Raw genomic sequence first — 4,480 nt, 5'->3', positions numbered from 1 at the left:
TCAATGGTACTGCGCAGTTCAAATCCGACCATCCTTTTTGGGCCACCCAGTATTTTGCAGTAAAGGGCTGGTCCAGCACTTACAGCAAAACTTCTTTCTACAAAAGACATCTTCAACAGTATAGGATGGTTGGAACTGGCAACTATTTATTCACAACTGATGCAAAAGAGTTACGTGTTTGCGCTTGTTACTGTCCTTCAAAGTAGTCACCAGCATTGTGTAGAACCTGTTGCCAGCGATGTGGAAGGCATAGTATACCATTATCAGAGCCTGTTCTGTTGATGGTACGAATGGAGCAGTCTACTGCCTGTCGAATCTCTGTAACAGTTCTCAATCGAATGCCACGAACTGGTTCCTTCATTTTCAGAATCAAATCAAAATCACGAGGACTTAAGTTTGGAGAGTGGACGGTACAGTACTTCCAGTCCCATCAACCGAACAGAGCAGCCACAGCTTGTGCTGAATGTGCTTGTACATTATTGTGCAAAATGATGCGTGAGTTGCGCAGAAAGTGTCGCTGCTTCTTTCGCAAAGCTGGTCGCAGGTGATGCTCCAAAAACAAACAGTAATATTGTGCATTGACAGTCTGCCGTGGAGGAACGTAATGTGCTAGGATAACATCGTCACAGTTGTACATGAGAACCACCATAACTTTCACCATACCGTGGCTCTGACGCACTTCTGACTTTCGCGGCGATCCGTAATGTCGCCATTTGTCGGATTGCAGTTTTAGCTCGTACGATGTGGCCCGTGTCTCATCCAGTGTTACGATACAGCTTAAAAAAGCCTCTCCTTTGTGGCTCATAGCACTCCAAGTGCATCTGAACAGTGTCATAATGCATCCATTTCTGCATTTCTGTCAAGTCGTGTGGAAGCCATTGTGATGCAATTTTTTGCATGCCCAGGCATTCCTTCAGGGTGCGAAGCACAGTCGTATGCGCTAATCCGGCTTCGTGGGCGAGCTCACGAATCATATGGTGTCGATCACTGTCCACTAACGCGGCAGCAACATGTACATTGTCTTCAGAGATGCTACGACGACCTTCCCGATGAGTGTCTGCCACAGTTTGCCGACCGTCGTTTACCAAACGTGCCACTGTTCTGTACGGCAATGCCGATTCCCCGCACGCCTCTTGAAGACCTTGATGACACGGTTGTGCTGTACGACCTCTGGCACGTTCAATCATGATGCAACTCCGTTGTTCCTGTTTCGAAAACATAGTGACATCGTTATGTTAGACCACTCGCTCACAAGTGACTGTGTTTCCCTCGACTGTGCGCGCACCAGTGACGTAGGGCGGGTGTGTCCATTTGCTCGGAGGTAAGGTGGGTATCTCGACAACGTGTGCTATCGGCGACAATAGTAGATTCCATTGCATACTGTCTCCACAGCAGTGTTGCCACTATTTAAGTTCCATCCTACGTATTTACAGAAGAAATATGTGAAATAATAATACGTGAAACCAATAAGAAGGCAAATCAGATATTCACAAATTATAACATCAGTTCAGAAGAGACAGCGAAAGTGTGGGAGCCATTGACAACTAAAGAATTTGATGTCTGTCTTGGTATACTGATTGCAGCTGGAGTAAGATTCTCTAACACTGAATACACAAAGAGAATTGCATTCCAATTGTATCATGCAAGCTTATCCCTCAATGGGTTTTTGGCAGACGAGCAGATTTATAAGATTTGACTGTGTGAACACTAGGGCTGAGTGTTTGGAAAGTGACAAAGCTGTTGCAATATCTGGCATATTTGAAATGCTGAATTCAAATATTTGTAAAAATTGCACTGTTGATTAGCAGCTTTTTCCTTACAAAGGAAAGATGAGATTTACCCTGTACATGCCCTTCAAGCCAGGCAACAATGGTATGAAGGTTTCATGGTTTTATGATTTGTGAAAATCTTATCTAATAACTGGTCAAATTCATACAGGTAAATCTGCTTCTGGAAGACAAACTAATCAAGGGGGGAGAGTAGTAAAGGTCTTATATATGAAAATGGTATCTGTTCTTTCGGACATGTCCGAAAGAACAGATACCATTGGTGACCATGCAGCTCGTTAGAATGAAATTATAATGAAATAAATACCGCTAGCTGCATACAGGCATTGCTATAAGGCAATGGGGTCAGTTCCCATTGACCTATATCAACGCCTATATGCAGCTAGCAGTATTCATTTCATTGTAATTTCATAAAGGATTTGTTACTATTTCAAAGGTATTGCAGAAATGTAGTCACTGACAAGTTCTACCATTAACAAGGCTGTTGATTTGGGATTTGTTCATAGTTGCTACTGTGAAAAGAAACAAATCCTATATACCACCTGAGATGGAACCTTCCTTTTCGCACCAAGAACTGTCATCTGTATTTGGATTCTGTGTTCATATGTTACAAAGAAGAAGAAAGCAGTTCTGATGTTATCTGTAATGCATTATCTGGCCCTCTTTCAAAGTCAGGTGTTATACACCATGATAACAGCTCAATTGGGGGGGGGGGGGGGGTTGTTGTTAATAATATGAAGTGTTCTCATTACACTGTAAAAAGGAGGACACACAGATGGCCACTAGCATTTTTTTTACAACATTCTGGGTATTGCTTGCATGGCGGCATACATTATTTAAACAGAATACAATCATTAAGCAAAAAGCGTGACTCAGACGGTTTCTACTAGCTCTGGGAAAACATATGGCAGTGCCTCATATTCTCAAGATCATCATATCCTAACTAATTAAGGAAATTTTCAGTGAAATCAGGTATTGAGTGCATGATAGGAGGACCTCTAATTCTGGTTCCATCTAAGTGGAGGCTCAGCCAAAATGAGATTCTTCAGGACAGCTGAAAATCATTGGTGATTGTTTTGTATGCAAATCTCAAGCAAACAAAAGGAAGAGGAAAACAAGAAAAAATTGCAAGAAATGCAAAAATCCAATATGTGAGAGCATTCCATTACAACAACAGTATGTGGGCTTTGTGAATAAATGATAATTTCAAGTTTATCTTTCCATTGTAACAAGCAGCAAAAGTTAGTAGGCCTAGGTATATAATATTGTGTAATTTACTTTGTCACATACAGAAAAAAAACAGATGTATTTTGCACAAATTTATGACTAAATCTGTTTTATTATTACTTGGTTGCATAATAAACAATAAAACTATCAATATATTATATAAAATAAAGTACTTCATTTGTGAACTTCGTATCTGTTGTAATGGAGATATGTGGTTATCTGGGTAACCTGAATACAGATTAGAGTGGCCATTATGTTCTTTCCTATTTAAATGCTCTTATTTTGGAGATGCAAATAAGGAATAACCGGAGACTTGTGTACACTAGTTTCAGTTCTCCTGAAAAATTGGGTGTTATGAAGATTACACAAGGATTAAGTTTTTGGCACTTTATTTTACACGTCTGTTTTGATCACATAAATTTTTTTTTTATTTTTTTTTTTTTTTTACATTTCACTATGACCAGTTTCGACTACTTCCAACTTCAGATCTGTTACAAAAGCAGTACAGTGTGTAACAAACCAAGTTAGTTTGTTGATGCTAACTCTATAAAAGTCTTGGTGCTACATAAGAAAGATAAAATGTTTACATGATTAACAGCCATGTATACCAGCCATACATACCATAAAATACTCTGATTTAGTATCATCAAACTAAACATGTAGGTACATAATAAGTGCTGCTGGTGACCAGAATGTGTCTGGTTTTTATGCAAGGAAACTGAGGCCAGTAGAGGGCGCTATAGCTAGGCTACATGATTAACCAGTATCACAATTATAATGGTTAAAATGTGGTATGTGTAGTAATTAATTAAAATTTCTTCACATGCAAAACAAGCATCTGACAATAAAACGTGTACTCACATACTCCATGTGGAAGTGGATCCATACTTGAGATCCACATAAAAGTGCAAATATTAATAATGTGAAGCTTCTAATGTATGTCTTCAATCGATACAAGGGATAAAAGTTGTGGATCATTGTCGACTGCATTCAGTAATTCCTGAGTGATATCTGTGTGATGTCATTTTCGCTCAAAATAAAATTGAGTAATTTTGGAGGGAATGTTGTTTGCTACATGTTTCATGCCCAAAACATCCAAAAATATTGTTTGTTATAAGCCGAAGGATATGCAGACATCAGCAGCAGCCTCTCCAACGGTGATCTGGTGATTTTCCAGAATCATTTTCTTTACCACTTTCACATTGTCGTCAGTAATTGATGTGCTGGGGCATCCAGGGCTGTCATCGACTACATCTTTTCGATCCTCTCTGAAATGCTTATGCCAGTCGTAATCTCTTGTCTTACTGATAGTAGATTCGCCAAAAGCCAGTCAACATTTCGATTGCAGTGTTCTGCTTTATCCCATTTTTCAAGCAAAATTCAATGCAAATTCTCTGATCTGTCTTTCTCTAAAGTAAAAATTTATGAGCGCTTGAAAACACATAACCTTTTCAACTCTTAATAAT

This window comes from Schistocerca cancellata, chromosome 11, assembly GCF_023864275.1.
Source record: "Schistocerca cancellata isolate TAMUIC-IGC-003103 chromosome 11, iqSchCanc2.1, whole genome shotgun sequence".
Lineage (NCBI taxonomy): Eukaryota > Metazoa > Arthropoda > Insecta > Orthoptera > Acrididae > Schistocerca > Schistocerca cancellata.
This window is presented reverse-complemented; position numbering follows the sequence as displayed.